Source organism: Camelus dromedarius, chromosome 14 (genome assembly GCF_036321535.1).
Source record: "Camelus dromedarius isolate mCamDro1 chromosome 14, mCamDro1.pat, whole genome shotgun sequence".
NCBI lineage: Eukaryota > Metazoa > Chordata > Mammalia > Artiodactyla > Camelidae > Camelus > Camelus dromedarius.
The window spans coordinates 3,882,844-3,909,405 of NC_087449.1; the positions used below are offsets into that span (position 1 = coordinate 3,882,844).

A 26,562-nucleotide genomic window follows, 5' to 3' on the forward strand; every position below is an offset into this window, starting at 1 on the left:
AAGACAATGTTAAAAAATGCTGACAAAAATGTAACAACAAATTCTTATATGCATATAAATAACCTATAGGTCAAAGAAAATTTTATTTTGAAAATTATAAAATATTTAAAAATGAACAATACTGATAATGCTATACATCAAACTTTCAGGATGCAGCCAAATCACTAATTTCAGTGAAATTCGTGGCCTCAGAGCCACATGCTAGTAGAGAATTAAAGTTGAAAACAAGCTAAATGTCAATCTCTACACATGATACAAATACAGAAAAAGTAGAATAAACCAAAGTAAAAATGAAAGCATACTTAATGAAACAGAAAACCAATCTACAGTAAGAGAATCAAAGCGTTCAAAATGTTGGTATTTTGTGAAACTGACAAAGCTAGACTGACTACTCAAAAGAAATGAGACCCGCGTTCCAAGTTGCTGGGACTCCAAAATGCCCCAAGAAAATATTTTCACAGTCTGAAAATCAAGAAAGAACCAAAGAATCTATAAAATAATGCTTTTAAAAATCCACGACAGTTTAGGTCACCAGGTAAGAAGAGAAACTGAATTCCAAAGGGTCCAAATGTCCTTTGAGAAGCCACTTAAATTTTTTAACCATTAGCAAATTATAGACATTAGAATAAATTAAGTAAAATTTTAATAAATTTCTTAAAGACTGAGTGAGGGCTAGAATCCTTTTCTCTAATTTATCTATTTTATTTGATTTATTTATTTTTAATAGACTATTCTTTTAGAGCAGTTTCAGGTTCACAGTAAAATTGAGCAGAGAGTACAGACAGTTCCCACATAGCCCTCCCCACCCCCTCATATATACTCCTCTACCCTCAGCATCCCTCATCACTGTGGCATATTTGCTACAATCAGTGAACCAACATGGGCCCTTTATTACCGACCAAAGTACATAGTTTCCATTAGGGTGTACTCTGGATGTTGTACATTCCGTGGGTTTTGACAAATGCATAATGACATATAGTCACTATAGTATCATACAGAATAATTTCATTGGAGAGGGCTAGAATCTTGAGCAAACTTGGCATAAGAGGAATCCATACCTACTCATAAAAAGTGTCCCACTGGCCTCCATCAGGTGCTCGTAAGAAACAGCAGATGCCGGGAAGGAGATGTGTGACATCCTTGGCTGGACAGGCTGACTGGCCTTCCCAAGGTTTGAGGTGCAGCAGGAAGACCTGGAGAACCTAGGAGCACACAGGCCTTCAACAAAGCCTTGCCTTGAGTGACAAATGCAGCAGTCTACCAATGGAATAGGTCAAGGGCACAGAGAGAGACTGTAATGCAGGTCTGCAGGTCTGCTAAAAGTTGATGGTGGTACAGGAATACCCAGGAAATCCTCAGACCTCCCTCTGAGATCAATGCCATGGCAGAATTCCATTGGAGGAACTGGAAGCTTGTTGTGTACTTGATGTAGCTACAGCAACAATGAAGCCCAGCCAGGTGGACACAGCTGCACTCAACCAATGCCCCCACAATCACAACAACTGAAAATTTCAAACATAAATATTATTATCTCAATGTCTACTGTTTTACAATGCCAAACATACAATTAAAATGTAGTCAAGCAGAAAAACAAAACCAAAACACGTTATAACAGTCCATTATAATCAGATAAAATGAGGAACAGAACCAAAATCAGAGATAGATCAAATGTTGGAACAAGCAGATAGGGTACAGATTTTAAATTCCTATTATTATGCTGAAGGATCTAGTGAGAAGGTGACGAACACTCAGGAACATATGTGAAATTTTGTGAAGACATGGACACTACTTAGAGAGTTAAAAGAAAATCCTATGAAAGTAAAGCACAATATCAATGATTAAGGATTATTTTAGTGGAATTAGCTTAAAAAGATGCAGGCAAATTAATGGAAAGAATCAGAGAACCCGAGATAGAGCAATACCTTTTAACCACTTGGAAATCTAAGACAAAGAGAAAAAAAATGCAACTGAGCGTTCAGTAGCTGAGAACATCTCACAGGACAAGGTCTAAAAGTTTACTGTAGGTAATTGGAAAAATCCAAATAGAAGAAGTAAAGAAGGAAGAAGAAAACATATTTGAAGGGAAAATGGCCAGGAATTTTCTAAAAGTAGTGAAAGGCAAACAAAGGTCAGATGAAAATCTCATTGAACCCCAAGCAAAACAAATAGAAGATAAATATGGCCATGTACCTCACAGACTAGCAGTAACAACCAAGTATAAAAACCTCATAGGGATCTAGTGAAAAAATGAAACATAACATATAGAGCAAGAAAAATTAGGATTGGAAACAAACATTGCTAGAAATTATAAAAACTAAGAGAAAGTAGGATAACATTTCTAACAAGTTGAATGAAAAATGTCAACCAGAATTAGCTATTTAGTAAAAATGTTTTTAACGTGGATGCAAAATAAAGACTTTTAAAGTATAGCTTGGAACCCTTGTAGTCTGTTGGTGGGAATTGGAGTAACCACTATGGAAGACAGTATAGGGGTTCCTCACAAAACTAAAAATAGAACCACCATATGATCCAGCAATCCCATTCCTGTGTTTGTATGTGAAAAAACAAAAATTTGAAAAGACACATGCTCCCCACTGTTTATAGCAACACTATTTACGATAGCCAAGATATGGAAGCAACACAAGTCCCTATCATCAGCTGAATGATAGAGATGTGGTGAATGTGCATGTAAATATAGATATAAAGTAATATTACTTTGTGCTATAAAAGACTGAGACTCTGCCATTTGTGGCAATGTGGGTGGACCTGGAGAACAGTATGCTTTCTGAAGTAAGTCAGACCAAGAAACGTGTGATATCATTTATCTGCACAATGTAAAATATAATACAAATAAATATATATGCAAGACAGAAACAGACTCACAGATGTAGGAAACAAACTAGTGGTTACCAGTGGGGAGAGAGAAGGGCAGGGGGCAAATTAGGGATACACGATTAAAAGACACACACTACAATGTATAAAACAGACATCTAACAAGGAGACATTGCACAGCACAGGGATTACAGCCATTATATCATAATAGCTTTGAGTAGAGTGTAGTCTGTCCAAATGCTGAATTAGTATGCTGTATACACTTTTAATGAATATAATTTTTTAAATCAACTGTATTGTACTTCAAGTTTTTAAAAAAGGTAAAACATGGAAGCAGTGGCTAGGAGGGGGTCAGGTACTGTAAAACTCTAAGGGCTAACCACTTACAAGAATATTAAATGCATTTTTAAATGTCCAAAAAAAAAAAAAAAAAACAAAGCTGACAGAATTTATTGCCATCAGGCTTTCACTTTAAGAACTGCTAAAGGAAGTTCCTCAATCAAAAGGAAAAATGACAGCGGATAAATTTATGTCTACACAAAGGAATAAAAGCACTTGCATTGGTAGGCTTCTCAGCAAATATAAATAGAACAGAAGACACAGACAACATATGAGAAATGAGAATCTCAGACATGAGAAAAGTTTGTATTTGCTGTTAAAATCCTACAAATATTAAACACTAAGGTACTAATGAATAGTTTTATGTAAATAACTTAAAAGTTGGATAAACAAATTCCTTGAAATATAAATGACCACAACTGATTCAAGGGCAAAATACAAACCAGAATGTCATAATCAGTATTAAAGACACTTAGACAGTGAGAATTCTTTTAAGCTAGCTCGTCGCTTGGCCATTTCAACTGTGATTTTTTACATCCAATAACAATAATTTCAGTGTTGGCCAAACTCCCACAGCGCACAAAAAATAAGTTGCATTAGTCAACTCATTATTTGAGTCTTGGAAATATTTAATTCCAAAATATCACTAAAATAGTATACATGAAAGAAAGCTTCTATCACTTATGAATGTAAAGGCAATTTTTGGTCTGACATTTAAAAGCTTGCAAGTCATGATTCTCACAACAAGAAAATAGCTGAACAAACTGAAATCAACAAGTCTTCCTAGATACATGGGAGCATAGAGGTCATAGGTTAACTGCTGTCCCCCAGTCTGGAGAGACAGGTAGGTGGACAGAGCATCATAGCTCACCAAGGGCAGGCCACAGCAAGTGTGGGAACACTATCACTGAAAGTGATGAGTTGAGGGAGGCTTAGTGTGGACTAAACTGTGACTTAAATACATGGGGGATGGTGGCCTAAGGGGGTGCCCCGTACTTTCTTGAGTTTTACTTCTAGGACAAAAACCATTGGGTTCTCACTGTGAGAATTGGAGAAAAAATCTGTGAATGTTTCCAGCAAGGGATGGGAAATGTAACAAGTTTGAAATATACCCAGAGCATTTTGTTCTCCTTAACAAAGCCTTCCTTCAACGGAAACTATTTTGCCAGAGCCAAACAGCCTTGGGTTGTATCAAAGCCAAAGCAACCTGGGGGAAGAGAATTATCCAACTCTATTCTCCCCCATCCCCACCAAGCTTCAATGTTGCATTAAGGAAAAACTCTTCTCAGCTTCACTGAAATGCTGAGACTTAACAGGAGGGCTATAGGATACTTCCCCTCCCATACCTCACCACTACAACAACAGGACTCCTGTATGTTAACAGGAGGTCACAGCTAGAAGAACTGCAAGTCTCAGTCACTATTTGAGATGCCTTACTCCATTTGGGCTATTATAACAAAATCCCGCAGATCTGGTAATACGTAAACAATAGACATTTATTTCTCACAGGTGTGGCGGCTGGAAGTCTGGGATCAGGGGTCCAGCAAGGTGGGCTTCTGCTGAAAGCCCTCTTCTGGGCTGCCGACTGCCGAGTTCTTGCTGTATCCTCACCCAGTCAAGGGGGCAAGGGAGCTCTCCTGGGCCTCATTTATAAGGGCATTAAACTCACTCATTACTGTTCTGTACTCATGAACTAATCACTTCACAAAGGCCCTACCTCCAAACCCAGCACATTGGGCATTAGATTTTCAACATGTGAATTTTGGGGAGACACACCCATTCAGACCGTAGCAGAAAATTTGTCTAGGGAAAGCAAAAGAACAACAGAGAGACAAAAACAAGAACAGTAAGGGAATTTTAGTTTCTGACACCACAGCTACAAAACGTGGTAAACACAACCTAACTCCTACACAGATGACATAAAAGCTCATACTAAACACATATTTATCTCAGTTCTTTAACCTATTTAATCATGCCAGCTTGCAACAAAAAATTTGCAAGGCATGCTGAAAGACAAAACAAACAGAACCCAAAAAATTAGTCTGAAGGGGAAAATCAAATATCAGAACCAGTCTAAAGCAAGCATAGTAATGGGTTAACATACTTGAAAAGCAGGGTAATTACAAATCAAAAGCATACAATCGAATCACAAAAACCAAAACAGGTGAGTGGCTTTGTCCCTGGTGGCTTCTATGATGACTGGGTTTTTCTTGGTCAAGGGGCCACAGGTTTGGTTACCACCAAAAGTTCTGCACCTGTGTCCACCATAAATGTCATCAGTTGGCCCCCTACCAACATCTTGACCGTGGGCTCCCGGGGGCCCAGAGGCATGGATCCCAGTCTCCCCTAGTCTGTGTCCAGCCCTGCCAATCCGATGAGATTCCTCAGAGGAGGCTCGGGTTGGTACTTTTCTTCGCTGGCTGGAGGTTTTCTCTTTGGTAGATTTTTTGCTTCTCCACCATAAGGACACCCGTTTTTCCAATGACCAACCTTCTTATAGTATGCACATTGGTCTTGCCTCAGGGGGGCCCTGCACAGGTCCCCCCTTTTCACGATGGGGCGGGATGCCCATTTGGGTAGGAGTTCCCTAGTGCTGCTGCCATCAGGGATGCTTTCTGTTTTGTTCGTCTGTCTGCTTCTTGTTGGGCTTCGCGGTCTTGGCTTATGAAGGCTTTGTTGGCCACCTCCAGCTGTTGAGTGGAATTCATTCCAGCAAACCTTCCAGTTTTTGAAGTTTTTGGCAGATGTTGGAGTAGGATTGGGCCATGAAAGCAGCATTGACCATCCGCTGGTTTTGAGGGGCTTTGGGGTCAAACAAGGTATAGATCCCAAAAGCTTCACATAGCCTCTCATAGAAGTCCATGGGGGACTCTTCGGGCTTTTGGATCACTGTGGCAGTCTTAGACATGTTGGTTGGTTTCTTTGCCCCAGCTTGCAATCCATGCAGGAGGGCTCTCCAATATGTCCGCAGATCCTCTTGTCCATCTTGGGTGTTAAAATCCCAGTTTGGCCTTTTTTCTGTGGCTGCATTTTGGGCCCACCCTCCTACATCCATGGTTCCCTCCAGGGATTGCTTTTGTAGCCATTTTTTAGTTTCTGTCATGATACACTTTCTTTCTTCAGTATTGAAGAGTGTCAGGAGCAGCTGACGGATGTCATCCCAAGTTGGCTGGTGGGTCTGGAAGATGGGCTCTAGGAGATCATTCATGGTCTGGGGTTTTTCTGAATATGGTGGAGTGTGGTGTCACCAGTTCAGGAGGTCTGTTGTACTGAAAGGCTAGTACTATAGGATGGAGTGGCCAGGCTCTACGGAGCCATCATGGTTAATGAGTTAGGGCCCTTGGGCCTCCCAGAGAGGCATCTGGATGGCAGTCGCTGTCTGGCTGGATGGTTGGGCTGAACGGAGTCTCCTCCCTATGGGTTCCCCTGAAGAATTGGCTTCATTGCACCTTCCTTTTTTATTTTTACTGTCTGGGCCATGAGGATCCTACACCATCCCTGACCATTTGTGCAGAACCGGACCCATGCATGCCAGGTTTGGGCAACTGTTAGCCAGGAATCAATATATGGGAATTGGTTGGGGTGCCCTGGGGTCCTGGTAATTACTCTGTACATGGCCCGGATAGTTGGCAGGTCAAGTGTGCTTTCTGGAGGCCATCCCACTCCAAAGGTGGGTCATTCTAACTCACACAAAGTACACAATTTTCCTGGTGACAATTTAATCCCATAGTCTTCTGAGAAACCCTTTTTGAAATTTTTAATCATACAGTCCAGAACTGTCAGCTTTGATTTTCAGGATCCCATTATTATTGGTTGACAGACTTTATGGCCTATAGGTGTGGGTCTGCTCCTGGCACTGAGGACTATGACCCCAGTATCTTTTTCCCGCTCCTCAAAACAGTGGAGTTTTCAAAAAGATGGCTGCCTCCCTGGGCCTGACACCTACCTGCTTGGCTGCAAGCGCTGCCACTGAGTGGGGGCGCCCCGTTAGGCCTGGAAGAGCTCTAGGGGTCCCTGCATAAAGTCTTTTCTATAGCCTGAATTGACAAATTATGAGACCAGGATGGCCAGGCGGTGGCAGAATAAATGGACCAAAAAGGGGGACCTCAAAAGAGGGTTCCAGCCAGCCCTGGGTTGGCTCCCTCTGGCTCAGGTCTTGTGGTCTTAATTTTAGACAGAAGGGAAGTATTGAGGCTGGTTTATTAATCGTGACAGGATATTCCGGGGGACTGGTGACAAGGTCATGTCTGAAACTCTTTAACATAGTCTCATTTTAGTCCCTAAGGGGACAGGGGTCATTTACTCATAGGCTGTTCTATGTCCCTTTCCCTCCCTGGGTAGCCACCCTGTGCCGGTGTCGCAAACGAGACAAAGGGAGGGTATTTCACTGTGTCCACCTGGCCACTGCCCTCACAGGGACGATGTTGCCTCTTAGCTTTGGTGGATCAGTATAAACCGTTGACTCCGATCAATAACCTGAGGGGCTGATACTGCAGTGAGCCATATGAGGTCACCATGGAACTGCAGGTTGGGACTCACTCAAAATCCATAGCAGAATGCCATGGAGCTACAAACTTGAACATGATCACGTGCTTTTCAGGCCACACAAACACACAGACACACACAGATTATTTTCACATTCCCCTCCCTATTACTGGGGCATCCCTAATCTAACCTGATCTCCCCGTCGGGACTACCATCAGACAGGGAGGATAACCTGATCTCCCCATCTGAACTACCATCAGACAGGGAGCCTGGAGGAGGTGATCAGTCTCCTCTTCTGTCCACTTGGACAGAACCTGAATACCCTAACCTAAACATGGACGCTTCCCAGGGCTCCTACCTTGTTCGGCCGTATTGCTTGGTGAGTTGGTCTGTCCCTCCACTGAGTCCAGTTGGGGCACAGCCACCCGGAGGACTGAATTACCTCCGTGAAGGAGGACTCGGAATACTGTTGGGTGGCGTGCCTCCTCATTCACTTTTGGAGTTCCCGACCTCCAGGTGGTCGTTCCACTGTCCTGGTGGCTCAAGGGGCCGGGGTGGTTGGAATCTCACTGGGGCCTCCAGAAATGTTGCAGAAAAACATGTTACAGCTCAGTTGTGACAGCAACCTGGATCTGGGCAAGAAACCAAGCAGCACTAGAAGAGTTGGAGAACTCTGGTTTATCACGCCAGTGGGCCCAGAGTAGTTAACACTCCAAGCTCTGGACCCCATCTGTAGGTTTACACAGGCTTTTATAGGCTGCCAGTTTACACTTCGCAACATTCATATGCAAATAAAGTATAAGAAAATTTGACTAATTAGAAACAGCCTTTGTAGAAATGGACCAATCAGAGGGGAGAGAAATAACCAATCAGGAATGAGGGAAATGGACCAATCAGGGGAGAGAGAAATAACCAGTCAGGAGTGAGGGAAATGGACCATTCAGGAGTGAGCTCCACTTTCCTAGAAGTTAGCCGTTTCAGAGGTAAAAAGTGAGATAAAGCCACTGGGCCAGGGAACCAGATGGTGCTGGCAGGAGAGTAGTGGCCCTGACTGGGGGTCCTGCCAGTCTTTTTTTCTGGGGCTACCCACCTCAATGCAAATGTCAAATCACCACGTAGTACACCTGAAACTAACATAATATTGTGTGTCAACTAGATTTCACCTTAAAAAAAATGTTTACTGCAGTGGAACTGGAATAGGAAAGTTTGGAAAGAAAAAAAGTATTACCCATTATCCTAAGACCCCAAAACACTCGTTTCAATTGTATACAATGGGAGGGCCCTGCCTTTACAACTTGATGCATTTAGATAATATAGGACAAGTGTAGAAAGTCTTCCCGAATGGTGGGCTGAAGCTGGGGAAATCAAGGCTGTTAACATGAGTCAAGTGTAGAAAAAATTAAGAGTGCAAGAAAAGGCCAGAAACAGAAATAATAAAACTAACGGCTGGAAAGGTGGAAACAATAACCAGGCAAGAGAAGCAGATGGACTCAAGTACTTCAAGACTAGGCTGGAGCAGAAAGTGAGCACCTGTGTAGTGGGCAGTCCTGTGGTGTGGCGCCAGGCTGCTGTTGTAGGCTACACACCCACTATCTTTTAGGTCTATGACTTATTTATTTACACTTGTAATCATATGTACATTTTATTAACTGTCTTTTCTCTTAATGTAATAGAGGAGAACAAATCTGACTCGGTATTAGATCTGTTCCTTTAGTTTTGAAAAGTGTGCCGTGTTTCCCAAGCTCCGTCTTGCCAGCTGTGCACCTTTTGTGAAACAATGTTGCCTTTAGTGTGAAATAGACAGGAGAGCCTGTTCTCTGGGCTCTGACCTTTAAGGATGTTAGCACTTCTGCACTTATGTAGAGATGGCAAGTTGCAAACTAGAGAATAACCTTTGTTTTGTTGGAGGTTTACAGGGACACTATGGCCTGACCCACACGGATGGCTTCAAGAACAAAGAATTCCTACTGCAAGAAGTTTGCATTCTCCAGGCGCATCCATGTTGCTGCAAATGGCATTATGTTGTCAGTTTTTATGGCTGAGTAGTATTCCACTGTATAAATATACCACATCTTCTTTATCCAGTCACCTGTTGATGGACATGTAGGCTGTTTCCATGGTTTGGCTATTGTAAATAGTGCTGCTATGAACATTGGGGTGCAGGTGTCATCCTGAAGCAGGGTTCCTTCTGGATACAAGCCCAGGAGTGGGATTCCTGGGTCTTATGGTAAGTCTATTCCTAGTCTTTTGAGGAATCTCCACACTGTTTTCCATAGTGGCTGCACCAAACTGCATTCCCACCAGCAGTGAAGGAGGGTTCTCCTTTCTCCACAGCCTCTCCAGCATTTGTCATTTGTGGATTTTTGAATGACGGCCATTCTGACTGGTGTGAGGTGATACCTCATTGTAGTTTTGATTTGCATTTCTCTGATAATTAGTGATATTGAACATTTTTTCATGTGCTTTTTGATCATTTGTATGTCTTCCTTGGAGAATTGCTTGTTTAGGTCTTCTGCCCATTTTTGGATTGGGTTGTTTATTTTTTTCTTATTGAGTCGTATGAGCTGCTTATATATTCTGGAGATCAAGCCTTTGTCGGTTTCACTTGCAAAAATTTTCTCCCATTCCGTAGGTTTTCTTCTTGTTTTACTTCTGGTTTCCTTTGCTGTGCAGAAGCTTGTAAGTTTCATTAGGTCCCATTTGTTTATTCTTGCTTTTATTTCTTCTAGGAGAAAGTTTTTGAAATGTATGACAGATAATGTTTTGCCTATGTTCATTCTAAGTGAAGTAAGCCAGAAAGAGAAAGAAAAATGCCATATGAGATCGCTCATTTGTGGAATCTAAAAAACAAAAACAAAAACAAACAAACAATCAAAAACAAAGCGTAAATACAGGACAGAAATAGACTCACAGACAGAGAATACAGACTTGTGGTTACCAGGGGGGTAGAGGGTGGGAAGGGATAGACTGGGATTTCAAAATTGTAGAATAGATAAACAAGATTACACTGTATAGCACAGGGAAATATACACAAAATGTTGTGATAACTCACAGAGAAAAAAATGTGACAATGAGTGTGTATATGTCCATGAATGACTGAAAAATTGTGCTGAACACTGGAATTTGACACAACATTGTAAAATGATTATAAATCAATAAAAAAATGTTAAAAAAAAAAAAAAAAAGAACTGATAAAAATGAGTGGCCTCTGGAAGAGAGGGCCAGGGATAGAGCCAAAAAATAAATAAATGTGAGTTACCAAATTTTGAAACAACACTGAAAGAAAAAAAAAAAAGTTTCAAAAACCAGCCATACCTCCCACTCTGTTTTTTGTATAAAAGGAGCCTGTATTCTGACTGGAGCAGTGTGGCTCTCCAATACATTAGTATGCCATCCTCTTGGACCACCAGCTTTCCAAATAAAGTCACTATTCCTTGCCCCAACACCTAATCTCCTGATTTATTGGCCTGTCGTGTGGCGAGCAGAATGGGTTTGGATTCAGCAACATTGACAGAGTATATTAAACATTTTATAAATTTCCTTACCATATAATTTCACTTTTAATTAGTAGGTAATATTTCAGTATATCACACCTTATTCATCCATTCCCCCATTATTTAGGCATTTGTTACTTCTGCAGTTGTAGGTAGTATATTTCTACTGTGTATTTAATTGTGTGGTCCCTGCTCTGTTACCTTCAGTTTTAAAGTTTGATGTGAAAGGTGAAGGCCCTCTTGTAATACAATTATTAACTGTCACAAGAAAGATGACAAATATCCTCAATATTTTATCTAAACTAACCAAACATAATAACTTTTGGCTTAATTTTATGGGTAAATATGTATACATAATGTACACATGGAATTTGTGTATATATATATATTTATATTTATACACACACACGTAAGATATATATGTATGTGTATACATACATAAAATTTGATATTTGATGTTCTAGCAACCACAGTGATGACTCTTAGTATCATTTTCCTTCATTCCTTAACACTTACACCACTTCCTAAGTGTCTTTTAAAATTTGAATACAGATCTATTTTAAAAAGAAACTTCATGCATCTTTCCCTTTGGAAAGGTAATTTATTGATACATTGCCAGTTTGAGAGCTGGCAAGAAACCTGACTGTTCCCCAACCTGACTAAAACCAAACTCTGTTACACTCTTTCCTAGCTTGAAGGGTAAGAAACAGACAAGCACGTGGATGCTTTTGAAGCTCCAAAACTATGACTCAGATCTCTTAGCTGCACAGACAGAAACTCAATCTGAACAGAGAGAAGAGGAATTTATTAGAAAGCTCATGTCTCCATGGGAAGGTAAGAAGTGGAGCCAGCCTCAAGGGTAACTTGAAACCAGAAACTTGAACCTTACCAGGTCTCTGCTTCATCTACTTTCTGTGCAGCCCCAATCCACTTTTCTCCACAGGAGACAAAACACAGTTTTGCCTTCTAATTTCACCACCACAGAGGGCCTGAGAGTTGCTTTCTCTGGTTCTATTTTCAAAAATTCTAGAGAAGAGCTCTGAATGGCCTAGCGTTGGTTAATCAACTGTGGCATTTCACCCCAATTTAACAAGTACTATGTTAATATGCCTATTAAGACTATGATGAATGATATTAGAGAGGGCAGTGCAGAGCAAGGTCATGAGAGAAGTAGAGATGCTGTCAAACGATGATGCTTTTTTCTTTTTTGATTTTTTTTAATGTGCTTACTATTCAGTCAAAAAATGGTACAGACCTGACTCCACAATCCCCAGCCCCTCTAGGTGTGCTCCCTAAGCTAGAACCTGTCAATGCCGTGGATAATATCTTTCTAAATATACTAGGGCCTACTGAAACATAAGGCTGAAATGGGGAAAAGAGCATTTCCAGAAAAAACAGGAGGAACTGCTATCCTTAGAAAAGGGGAGGGGTTCCAGGGCACAGCAGTCCCCACAAGTCCATCTAAATGGGAAGGCTGAGAGAGAGAGAGGTGCAGACCCCCCGCACGTACAGCAGAGCTGAAGGCACGCAGCATCAAACTCCTCCATCTGGAATGATTGCCAGGGGAAGAGCTGATGGAGAACCAAATTCTAAGGCAGGGTGAAATTAAGCTTCCTCTTATACGCCAACCCGTGGATTGCTAGTGACTGCAATCTCACGTCTCCCTTATCCTCTGACCACACTGGCTTCATGCACGCATGTAGCAAATATGTATTGAATACTTAATCTTGTGCAAGGCACTTTTCTGCTTGGGATACAACAGTGAGCTGAACAGACTAAAATTCCCTATTCTCCTTGAGCCTTTTTTCTTTCTGGGTCTGAAACACTCCAGGATTATTCTCATCTGCTGTACATTACATGATTCCATGTAATTACCCCTCCTTTTTAGAAGGAGTAACTTTGACACTGGCCATGGGATTTGCTCTGGGCAGTGGAAAGTGAATGAATGTAACACAGACTAGGTCCAGGAGAAGCTTTAAGAAGCGTCTGAATGTTTTGGTTCAGCCTCCACGGTGAGAAGACCATGTCTCAGGTGGGGGTTACTCCTTTAGCCCAGATTCTGCAATAAAAAACCACACAGAGTGGAGCTGTAATCTGCGGCAAAGCCACAGCGGACTTGCAGTCTACATAAAACAGTGTTACAATAGAGGACAGTTACAAAGATTAAGTGGGATATGATGTAAAGCATATGCAAAGTACAGTGGCACATGGCGAACACTCACAGTATGTTTATTATTGCTTGACTGAAAAAAAAATCCATAAAATCTGTTATGATACTACAGGAAATTAGATATGCCACCCCAAGCCATTCCAGTTTGACATAATGATCACTTTGAGCCAAAGGCAATTGTGAAGAAGCAGACACAAGAAAACCTCTGCCTCTCGCCCTGCTTTCTACCTGGAAGGGCAGGACAATTCCTAACACCAGAGACAGTTCTAGACTCTTACCAGCTGAGGTAGCACCAGAGGACTCCACACAAGAAACCTGGTCAATATAACCCTTCTCTTCCATTGGTGAATTTTTCCTTTGCTCACTTCTCTGCAAATGTACTGTTCTTTGTTCAGATGCTTGATAAGCCCAAGCTCTAACCACCCCACTGAGTTCCCCTGTGTGCATGTGCAACGCACATATTGATAAACTGCTTAACTCTTGTTTAATCTGTCTTTCATCAGTCTAATTCTTGGGGCCTCAGCCAGAAACCCTAGGAGGGTAGAGGAAAAATTGTATTTTTCCCCTCTCCTACAATATTCAGTAGGCTCAAATATCTCTTAAATAGTTACGAAATGAGCCATAACATGAGAGAAAGTATTTGCAACATGTATCTTACAAAAGAAGCTTATCTATAATGTATAAACTTTTACAACTTGATAAGAAGGCAAACAACCTAGTTAAAAATGGGCAAAAAATCTGACAGCCACTCCACAGAAGATACACGAATGGCCAAAAAGCACATAAAAGATGCTCAGCATCATTAGCCATCAGGGAAATGAAAATTAAAACCACAATGAGGTGCCACTAGATACCCATCAGAATGGCTAGAATTATAGACACTGGAGTGTTGACAAGGATGTGAGGCATCTGGAAGGGTTGCACTACCCTGGTGGGAATGTAAAATGGTACAACCGCTTTGGACAACTGCCCAGAAGTTACTTTAAAAAACAAACATAAATCTACCACACAATCCAACAATTCCACTGTTACGTATTTACCCAAGAGCAAAGAAGACCTAAGTCCACACAATGGCATCTACAGAAATGTTCATAAGAACTTTATTCAAAACAGCCCCAAACTGGAAACAACACAAAAGTCCATCAACAGGTGAATGAATGGGTAAACAAAGGATGTATCAGTACAATGGGATGCTAACTCAGCAATAAAAAGGAATGAACTACACCACAACAAGGGTCAATTTAAAGGCATTTTGCGTGTGAAAGAAACCATACACAAAACAGTACATATTACATGATCACACCTATATGAAATAATTTTTTAAAAAGCAAACTAATCTATATTGACAAAGCAAAACAGGAGAGTGAGGGATGGACTGCAAAGGAACAGGAGGCATCTTTTAGGTGTGATAGGAACATTCTGTATATTGATTGTGGCAGTGGATTCATGTTATACACATTTAAAAATAATTATTGAATTGTATACTCCAAATGGATGTAGTTTATTGTGCCATTATAAAGCTGATTTTAAAAAGATGCCAGGATAGTTCTTATAAAACTAAAGATAGTTTTACTATACAATGTAGCACTCACTCTCCTTGGTATTTATGCAAAGAAGGTGAAAAATTATGCCCATATAAAATCAAGCACACAGATGTTTATAGCAGCATTCAAACAATGGAATATCATTCAGTACTAAAAAGAAATGATCTATCAAGTAAAGAAAAGACATGGAGAAAAAGACATTAATATTACTAAGTGAAAGAAGCCAATCTGAAAAGGCCACATACGGTGTACGATTTCAATTATACACGTTCTGGAAAAGGCAAAATCAGGCAGACACTAAAAGGATCAGTGGTTTACAGAACTTGGGGGAAGAAGGATGAATGGGTAGAAGACAGGATTTTTAGGGCAGTGAAACTCTTCTGCATGGTATTATAAAAATGGATTCATGTAATTATACATTTATCAAAACCCATAGAATGTACAACACCAAGACTGAACCCTAATGTGAACCATGGACTTTAAGTGACAAGGATGTATCAAGGTAGGTTCATTGTTCCTATCAAGGACACCACTCAGCGGAGGGATGTTGACAGTGGGGGAAGCTATGCATGTGTGGGGCCAGGGGGCTCACAGGAACTCTGGTTCTGCTCAATTTTTCTCAGAACTTATAATGCTCTAAAAAAAAAGTTTATTAAAATTTTAAAAATTAAAAAAAAGATCTTACAAGGTACAGTGACATCATGTCCTCTATCTCTCTTTGGACAAAATGCTGCTCAAGCTAGCAGACATTAACAGAATTACTTCACAGACATTAGGTGTTTTCTAAGGTATCCATTGAAAAAATAGACAAATTACATACTTCTGCCACTAGATGGCAGAGGAAAACGACAGAATGTTGCTGTAATGGATGAACTGAGCGGAAGTGCAAAGCAAGGGACACCAGACTTAAAGATATATAAGAAAAATCCAAGTAAGTAACACATTATTTAGTTGTTTATTTTACAATTACTTGTGCCTGATATGTTGTAGCTAGTGGTACTTGTTGACTAACCAAATGAGTGAAAAAGAGTTTGGATCCCTTCTGAGAGATAATTTTTGTAGAAAAAAATCTGTGTGCAGTGGCTACAGCACCACCTTACAGAGCTAATCCAAGCAGCTAGAATTGGGCCTTGAGCTGTTCCGCACCTTTGTAGATTAAAGATAACTGCCAGACATGCAAATGCTCCTTGTAGAGCTTAGACTGATTTTTGATTGACTTCCTTACACCCTCATGAAAATAACTTTGCCTTCATTTGCAATTCAGCTTCTCTACTACATACAAACTTGTGGTTTTGACTTTTCCTTTGAACTGGTTATAACGTTTGATTTGTTCTATATGAATAAAGTAAGTCTTTAACACATCTTTATACTTGTATGACTCATGATTTTACCTTTTTTTGAAAATCATGTTTCAACTATACATGTAGAGAAACAAGGCTATTGGTATTAAAAACAAGACAACAGGCTCCAAATGGAGTCACGTATGCCAAGCCCCACTTCAGCAAAATGAGACCTAACTTAAATACAGTGCCAGCCTCTCCCAGAAGCAAATCTTAACCTAGTCAATCAGGACTCACTTGGTCAACACAAGTGAAGAAATCAGCCTAACAGGCCTCTGCCACCCTGGAAAGAAAAGTGGCCTTGCTGAGACAGGAAGGGGGCAGGGCACAGCCATTCAAGAAATGACAGCAATCACACCAAAATGGTAGAAAGTTCAACTCCCACTAGGCCTTGAGGATTAAGATGGCAGGAGGTTTGACTTCTAATGGACCTTGAGCCTCATTATATGCTCATGGTAACATTAGTGTGATAAATAACACGCCCTGCAGGTGCCATGACAATCCCAAAGCTAACTGAAAAAGGCCAAAGAATGGGCAAAGGGCGGGAATTCCTGGGAATCCCAGCCCTTACCCCAGGGTAACTGGAATAGTCCTGCCACTTGTAGTTGTGGAGCTACTGAGCCCATAAAAACTGGCAACATGGCAACCCCTTGGTCACCTCCCTCTCTCTCTCCCTCTCTGGAGACAGCTCACACTCAGTCTATGGAGTGTGTACCTACTTTTACTCTAATCTGAGCACCCAACCCCCACACCTCGTGGTCTTTCTCTTGCCTTTTGATGTTTCGCTCTAAATAAATCTACCTTTACTCAATTGTGGCTCACTTTGAATTCTTTCCTGCATGAACCCAAGGAACTCTGCTTGGCAGGGCATGTCCTGGAGGCTCAACTGAATCCTGGGACATGCCCTCCTCATCCCCCACACCCATTTTTCCTGCATCACTGCCATAACCAATCTGTTTTTCGCTAGTATAACTTCTTTGGTCCTGCTGCCTTTCAGTTGTACAGCTCCTCAGAGCTCCTTTCCATCTGCTGGTTTGGATGCTGCCCGATTCATGCATCACTGAATAAAGCCAATGAGATCCTTAAAATTTACTTTGTTTTTTAATGCTGGAAACAAGGATTTCTATAAACCTGAGAGCTGACAAAATAGCTAAGTATATAGCTGGAATAAAGGAAATGGTGTTGGGGAAGGAAAATGCCTGATTTAGTCTCTGAAAGTTGAATCCAATCAAAGATCCTACAGGAGTGAGTGGGTGTATTGCCCCCTCCCATACTGACAGGGGTGAGCCCCTCTGCCCACCTAGACTGTTCAATCCCATCCTCCCCTCCCATTTCCCCACACAGCTGACTGGATTATGGTTTGACACAATCTAACCTTATGGAGGCTGCACCAACCAGGACAAACCATGGAAATTTTGAGACTGAGAGACAGGTAGTTTCTGCTGGTCACTTAATCCAGGAAGAGTTACAAAGCTAAATGTGGGCAAGCCTGTGCACAATGCCCCACTGACCTGCCAAGCTCTGTGCTCTAACAAATGCCTACATTATAATTCGAATTTCCAAGGTTGTGTAAAGAGCTTTCAAGCCAGACAGACCTTAGTTCAAAATTAAGGATCAAAACTACTACCTGTGATGGCAGGCAGGTTACGTGATTTGTCTGATACTCAGATTCCTCGTTCGTTAAAAAGAAAAATGAATGCCTACCTGACGCAACTGTAATGATGACTAAATCAGTTAACATCACATTGAAAAAATATATAACATTTACTCAAAAACTACTGCTCAGTCAGGAATTGGAAAAAAAAAATTCTTAGATACAAGTAAGATGAGTAATTTGACTCCAATGGGGGTAAGATGTTGAGTATGATCTAAAAGTATAGTACTATAGAGAATGTGTTCACATTAAAAAAAAAAAAAAAAAGAAAAGAAAGAAAATAAAAGGACCCAAAAGCAAAAGGGCTGTGATTTCCTTAGATAAGGACAGACTGAAAATTGGAAAGTTTTTGTCTTACTTGCTATACAGTAAATCTTTCTGGCTTCTGTAGTGGGCATATAAATTTTTGAAATCCTTTAAAAAAATAGACTTTTGAAAGAGCAGTGTTAGTTTCACAGCAAAATCAGGTATAAAATACAGAGTTCCCACATACTCCTCTGACACCCCAACAACGACGTGCCCCATCAGAGTGGTACATGTGTTACACGTGTTACAACATTGACACACTATTATCACCCAGAGTCCATTGTTTACATAAGGGCTCTTCCTCTTGGTGTTCTCCCTTCTACAGGTCTTGACAAGTGTGTGACGTGTATACATCACTATCGTATCACACAGAATAGTTCCCCTGAGAAGTCCTACCTAGGGAAGCTATCTGGAAAAGAAGCAGACAATAGATTATTAATGGAAGAAGAGTTGAAAACCAAAGGGCTACAAATTGCCATCTGAATGACTCAACTTTAAATGAAGACCAGTCTAAAAAAGGGTGACACATCAGGGAGTAGGGGTTGGTGCTCCAGGAGACCCCTCATCAACAATTACTCCTTCCTTCTCTCCTTATTTCCCCCTTCCTTCTTTCCATCTCTCTCTCTGTCTCTCTCTCATCTATTAATTCATTCCCTGGCTTTCCAGCATCAGAGGATAATATAAATTTTACCTTCCAGTTTCTAGGCCTTTAAGATCTACATACTACATACTAAATCACAGAAAGTGATTTTCATCCTGGGTTCCCATTGTTTCTTTTCTTGCTGTATAGCAATAATATTTTTCTTAACATTTAAAACATTATTTAAAATTACAGAAGCAAAAATGAAATTACAGAAGAAACTACAAACAAAAAATAAACTGTTTTTGTAAAAAAAAGGAAATGATCCACACAAAATCTAACCCATCTCCCATTATATCACCTTCCAGAAATAACTTTCACAGTAAGCTTTCTACAATGTTAACAATGGTGTGGATGAGATGGAATTTCTAGTGCAAACAGGTTTACAGTAAGTAGTCTGGCTTGTTCGGGCAAGTCTTTTTTGATTTATAAGAAACAGCTCAGACTTACAGAGCCAGAGTCTCTCAGGATGGATCCTGGGCATGCGCATACTAACAGAGTTCCACAGATAATAATTCAGCACACACCAGCCTTAATTTAGTACCATGGCTTTATCTGCTCATCCTGGGTGACTGCACCCACTTTTGTGGCTTCAGTCAACCTCTCTGCATGGACGAGGACCTGAACTAAGAAAGTCATGGTGGTAATAAAGAGGAGAGGTAGGACTCAAGACGATTATGAGGTAGTAATCACAGCATTTACATGTAGGAGAAGTTGATGATGGTTTTTTTTATGAAAATTTTAAACCTATACATAGAGGTTGAGAGGTTATGCTGAACAATATGAAACTGTCAATATTCACCTATTTTTTAACCTACAAAAATGACAATTTCATATGACTCAACATAATATAAGACACTCACATACACGTTACCCAGATTCAATAATGATACAGAGATTTTGCCTCATCTGCTTCATCTCTCCTGCTTTTCCTTTTCTTTCTCTCTCTCTTTTTATTGCTCAGTAATTTTAAAGCAAATCTGAGACCTTAAGTTATTTCACCACTATATACTTGGCATCTAGCTGTAAAAAAAGTGGATATTTTCTTATATAACTTCAATGTCATTATCACTCACTAACAGTTCCTTGGTATTATCTAATACCCAATTCACAGTCACATTTCTCTGAACGTCTTTCAAAATATCTTTTTACATTTCTGTTGATTGATCAAGTTCCTGAACAAGGTCCATACATCATATTGGTGGTTGTAGTTCTTAAGCCTCTTTTCATCTCAGTGCAGTTGCTCTGAAACACTACCTCCCCACTTTGCCCCAATGCTACTGATTTGTTGAAAAAACCAAGTAAGGCATCTATCCTGCGGTTATGATCCACATTCTGAAGTTTTCGCTTTTCCATGATGTCACACAACCTGGTCCTCAATCTGCTGTATTTCCTATTACTGGAAGTCACAGAGCCTGCACTTACATTCACCATAAAAAGGAAAGACAGAAATCAAATGATCATCTCAATAGATGCAGAAAAAACATTTGACAAAATTCAACATTCACTCATGATGAAAACTCTTGTCAGGGAGTATGTAGCTCAATGGTAGAGTGTGTACTTAGCATGCTTGAGTCACGGGTTCAACCCCCAGTACCTTCCACTAAAATAAAATAAAATAAACTCCAACTAATAATAAATAAATGAATAGACCTAATTACTTCCCCAAAAAGTCCCCCCAAAACATAAAAAATAAAAATATCAAACTCACTCACTCTTGTCAAAGTGAGTACAGAGGGAACATATCTCTACATAATAAAGGCCATTTATGAAAAACCTACACCCTACAGAATATTTACTGGTGAAAAGCTGAAAGATTTCCCACTAACTTCAGGAACAAGACAAGAATGCCCACTCTTGCTGCTTCTGTTTAACATAGTATTGGAAATCCTAAACACAGCAATCAGAAAAAGAAAAGGAAACAAAAAGTATCCAAACTGGAAGGCAAAAGGTCAAACTGTGACTATCTGCAGAGGACACGATACTGTATGTATAGAACTTAAAGTCTGCACACAAAAACTATTAGAACTAATAAATTAATTCAGCAAGGTTGCAGGATACAATAGTAATATACACAAATCTATTGCTTTTCTATATATTAATAATGAGATCAGAAAGTTAAGGTTAAAAAAAATCCCATTTAAAATCACATTTTAAAAAAAAACTAGGAAGAAATTTAACCAAGGAGATGAAAGATCTATGTGTTGAAAAGTATGAAACATAGATAAAGGAAAGTGAAGATGACTCAAGGAAATAGAAAGATAACCTGTGCTCTTGCATAATTCCATTAAAAGGGCCATACTACCCAAAGCAATCTACAGATTTAATGCAACCCCTATCAAAATATCCAGGACATTTTCAACAGAACTAGAATAATCCTAAAATTTATATGGAACCACAAAGGACCCACAACTGCCAACAAAATCTGGGGGGTGGGGCAGGGAACAAAGCTGGAGGCATAACCCTCCCAGGCTTCAGGCTATACTACAAAGTTACAGTAACCAAAACAGTATGGGATTGGTACAAAAAAGACACACAGATCAATGGAACAGACGAGAGAGCCCAGCAATAAACCCACCCACCATGGTCAATTAATCCACGACAAAGGAGGCAAGAATACACATGGAGAAGAGAAAGTCTCTTCCATAAGTGGTGGCGGGAAAACTGGACAGCCACATACAAAACAATGAGATTAGAACATTCCTTTAAACCATATACAAAAATAAACTCAAAATGGTTTAAAGACTTAAATGTAAGACATGATATCATTAAACTTCTAGAAGGGGACATATGTGAAACACTCTGACATAAATCATAGCAATATTTTCTTAGATTGGTCTCCCAAGGCAAAAGAAATAAAGGAAAAAATAAACAAATGGGACCTAATCAAACTTAGTTTTGCACAGCAAAGAAACAATCCATGAAACAAAGACAACTGACAGAATGGGAGAAAATATTTGCAAATGATGCAACCGACAAAGAGTTACTATCCAAAATGTACAAACAGCTTATATAACACAATATAAAAAAAACCCAATTGAAGAATGGGCAGATCTGAATAGATATTTTTCCAAATACGACATACAGAAGGCTAGTAAACACATGAAAACATGCTCAACATCACTAATTATTTGAGAAATGCAAAGCAAAACCCCAGTGAGCTATCACCTCACAGTGGTCAGAATGGCTACCGTCAAAAATATCTACAAATAATAAATGCTGAAGAGGGTGTGGAGAAAGAATCCTTGCACACTGTTGATGGAAATGTAATTTGGTGCAGCCACTATGGAAAACAGTATTAAAGTTCCTAAAAAAACTAAAAATAGAACTACTTATTTTCCAGCAATTCCACTCCTGGGTATATATCTGCAAAAAAAAAAGAAAATGAATTCAAAAAGATACATGCTCCTCAAAGTTCACAGTGTCTCTATTTACAATAGCCAAAACATGGAAACAACCCAAGTGCCCATCAACAGATGACTGGCTTAAGATATGGTATATATACAATGGAATATTACCCTCAGACATAAAAAAGGAATGAAACATTGCCATTTGCAGCAATGTAGTTGGACCTAGAGAATACTATGCTTAGTAAAGTAAGTCAGACAGGAAAAAAAAAACTACTACATAACACTTATAGGTAGGCTCTAAAATATAATACAAATGAATGTATATACAAAACAGGAACAGACTCACAGACATAGAAAACAAACTTATGGTCACCAAAGAGGGCTTGGGGGAACAAATTAGGAGTATGGGATTAACAGATACAAACAACTACATATACAATAGAAACTCAACAAGGATTTACTACATAGTACAGGGAATTAAACCCAATATCTTGTAATAACCTATAATGGAATATAATCAGCAAAAAAAATGCTGTATACCTGAAATTAACAATAATACTGTAACTCAACTACATTTCAATAAAAAAAATTAAAAAATTCAGTGAGATAATGAATACAATGCCCAACACCATACCTGATACACAGACAGGCAAGCAGCTGCCCAGTGAATGTCAATGCTAACTGCTGCCGAGAGATGATTTCAGCTTATGTAACAGAAATACTCATTCTAATAAAGTACTTATGAAGTAGCTGAAAAATCGTGTCCTGTGTCATTGCAGAATATGTGCAATGTTTTACCTGGAAGTGATTAAGCAATACCTACAGCAGAAGTAGAGAGTCCAAGGATTTCTGAAGCATAAATTGTCTTCAAGAACTTAGCTCTACTGCCACGGGTGCAGAGTCTCCCCAGGGCCAAAAACATGCTACGGGATAAAAGCAAAAAATTTAAATGGAGGAAATATATACTTATATCACTATTAGACACTTAGCTAGTGGATACACTATAATCTTGTGCAAAATAGAAATAAAAATTTTGATAGCTGAGTTTTCTTTCTATGATATAATCTCTCATCACTAGAATCATTCTAACAGAATCCTTACACAAATTTATGCATGTGCCCATTTTGAACTAGAGATCTTTAAGATTATTGTGAATTCAAAAAATAAAGCTCTAATTTTGTCAAAAGCAATAAACTACTGTAAGTAAAATTTCATTTCTAGTAGCCATAAAATCTAGAATATTTCAATCTAAGAACTAGTTAAATTTTGGAATCATCTGGAGAAGCCACTAGTAAAACCACAATTTGTAATGGTAAATTAAGGTTTTTAGAAACAAGGTATTTAGGAAGTTGTTTGAAAACGATTCCACTTGGTCCCTGATAAGCATAAAGAATACATGAATGAACTTTGCATTATTTTCTCAGATGGTACTTCTGAAAAACAGTTCAGTAAAATAGCTGGCAAGCCGTTTCAATAGATCCCAGGAATCTAACAGGCACAGGCACACATTCTGAATAATTTCTCTACCTGTAAGGAGGTCATTATCAATAATGGGCAAATGTAGGGAGATCAAAGCGAAATAAAATTCTATTATTATACTGCCCCCTAGAAGTGGAAGCATTCAGGCCAGCAGAAACTTCTTATAAGATTTTACTCCAAGAATGTTCTATCAGTGGGTGGCATTTCCCTTATCTCTCATAATCAAACTTTAAGGGAAAAAAGATACTTTTTGGACTCAAAGGGACATTGAAACTAGTTATGAATCTCTTTAAGTTACCAAAATGTTAAGGCTACAGAGAGCTCTGGATGTGAAAAATAATATACTGGATGTTTCTTAAAAAGTGAAATGCAAAATCCCAACCTTGTCAATAAAATCTCAGCCAAAATGACAGCCTCTTAGCTCTTCTATACCCTACCAGCCTAGGTTAATCCTCTGCAAAGCACTTTCTGTTTGATTGTCTGGCTGATCACCCATTTGCTCATTTGATAATTATTTTCTTTCTTTTCTTTTCTGTTGAAGTATAGATCATTTGATAATTTAATTTAAGTGCCATGAGCAGGACCCTGGTGCATTTAGTTCAACACTGTCTTCTCTGGTACACTGGAGGCATGTTATAAATAAAAGTGAATGAATACAGAAAGTCAAATTATAAAGTAATGATTCAAGTAGACTATTTATGATGAGCCCTTTTATGAAATATTGATTCCTTTTGTAATGTAAATAATCACCTCATGTTTCATGTCTTTCAAGTTAAAGACCAGGTTTTCTTAAATCAAGAAATACCTATTCTAGACTTACCATTTGACTCTGCAATCCTGCTCCTGGGCATATATACAGAAGGAACCCTAATTCAGAAAGACACCAGCACCCAATGTTCATAGCAGCACTATTTACAATAGCCAAGTCATGGAAACAGTCTAAATGTCCATCGAAAGATGACAGGATAAAGAATTGGTGGTATATCTATACGATGGAATACTATTTAGCCATAAAAAATTAAAACATAATGCCATTTGCAGCAGCATAGCTATCCTTGGAGAATGTCATTCTAAGAGAAGTAAGCCAGAAGAGAAAGAAAAATACCATATGATATCACTCATATGTGGAATCTAAAAAAAAAAAAAACCAAAAAGACAAATGAACTTAAATATAAAACAGAAACAGACTCATAGACATAGAATACTAACTTGTGGTTGCCAGCGGGGAGGGGGGTTGGGAAGGGACAGACTGGGAGTTTGACATTTGTAGATACTGACATGTGTATGTATATATAGAATAAACAAGTTTATACTATGTAGCACAGGGAGAAATATGCAAGATCTTGTGGTACTTCATGGTGAAAAAGAATGTGAAAATCAATATGTGTATATTCATGCATGACTGAAAAATTGTGCTCTACACTGGAAATTGACACAACACTGTAAACTGACTATAACTCAATAAAATGAAATAAAATAAAATAAATTTAAAAATATAAAAAAAGAAATACCTATTCTTGGGTCATGAATAGTTCTGTTCATGAGTAAAATAGTAACTGGATTAGGCAGGAGGGAGAGTTTTGAGGAAAGATATTACCCAAACAACAGTAACTATGCTGAACAATCTTCATTATCATAGAGTTATTTGATTTAGGACTTTTTTTCCCGCATGTACATGCCCATGTATTTAAGTTCAAGGTAATTTCATTGTTATTAAGGAAAATATAAATAAAATGCTTTCTTGTAAGTAGACAGGTGAGAGAAACCTCTTCTACCTTATTGAGACAAATGGGGAGGAAACACAGGACTAAGAATCAGTACAACTGGATTCTAATCCTTATTCTTAAAAATTTATTTTTTATTTTTTATTTTTATTTTTAAAATATTTTGGGGGGGTGGTAATTAGGTTTATTTATTTATTTATATTTTAGAGGAAGTACTGAGGAGTGAACCCAGGACCTCATGCATGCTAAGCATGCATTCTGACACTTGAGCTATCCCTCCCCCCTTGGAGCACAGTATTCCTGATTGGAGGCCTCATAAATGTACTTTGTCATCAGAATCATTTTTTAAAAATTTTTTTCTGTTATGGTACATGTACTGGGACTTTCTATTCCACTATCTTCCTTATGCCACTTCAGGATTTTTTTGTGTGTTACAAACTCAATTTCTTGAGAAATTATAAGATTATTCAGGCCATCTATTTCACCTTGGGTGGGTTCTGATAGTTAGTGCTTTTTGAAAAATTAGTATGTTTCATCTAAGTTGCTGAAATTATGCATATAGAGTGGTATTAAGATTGATTTTTAAATTTATCTCTTTATATATCAAATATTAAAAATAGTTCTTAAATCTTACACTTGTGTTTATTTTTCAATGACTACCTTTTCATTGGTCTCATTGATCATTGACCCTGGATGGGAGGGTTTCTCTGAAGGAGTTCTGCTGTTTTGCCAGTATCTCAGGTTTCGGTATGTTCTCCACCTCTTGATCAGTGGCGCTTATATTTCCTATATTAACCTGCAGAAGTAAATGTAGCAATGTGGCACTTAAGCAAAGGAGTATTTTTTTCCCTAGGCTAAAAAGAATTTTGACAGAGAAACACCATGTGGGTCAGCAAATGTGGGCCCTGTCATGTGGTGACTTTGGCAGATTGAAAGTGTATCACCATGAATTGTCCTTTTCTTGTCCAATGACCCATTTCAAATCTACTATATCAGGAAATATGGGGAAAAGAGGGGCCAGGGAGTCTTATATTTAATACATTTACTTTATGTATAGCTAGACTGAGGACCGTTGGTGAAAGCAGTGTGCCTTCCCGGGGAGAGAGCTGTACTTTGTTTCTGGAGATGATATAGAGAAAGCACTGAACCAGAAATCAGAGGGTTTGGGATCTAGTATAGACCCACGCTACCAACCTAAGAAGGAA

General features: G+C 39.1%; 1 protein-coding gene and 1 long non-coding RNA gene across 3 annotated transcripts in view; both read right to left on the reverse strand.

Moving 5' to 3' along the window:
- LOC105102711 (guanylate-binding protein 7) overlaps positions 1-26,562 on the reverse strand; it is a 123,892-nt gene that overhangs the window by 26,809 nt on the left and 70,521 nt on the right. The gene's annotated exons all lie outside the window — the stretch shown is intronic.
- On the reverse strand, positions 60-26,229 carry LOC135322861 (uncharacterized). 2 transcript variants are annotated; one of them, XR_010383762.1, is made up of 4 exons: positions 26,018-26,229; positions 22,978-23,077; positions 8,015-10,496; positions 60-1,502 (listed from the first exon to the last, which is right to left on the reverse strand). It is a non-coding gene; the product is annotated as an uncharacterized LOC135322861 (long non-coding RNA). The 2 variants fall into 2 exon arrangements; XR_010383763.1 differs by lacking the exon at positions 8,015-10,496.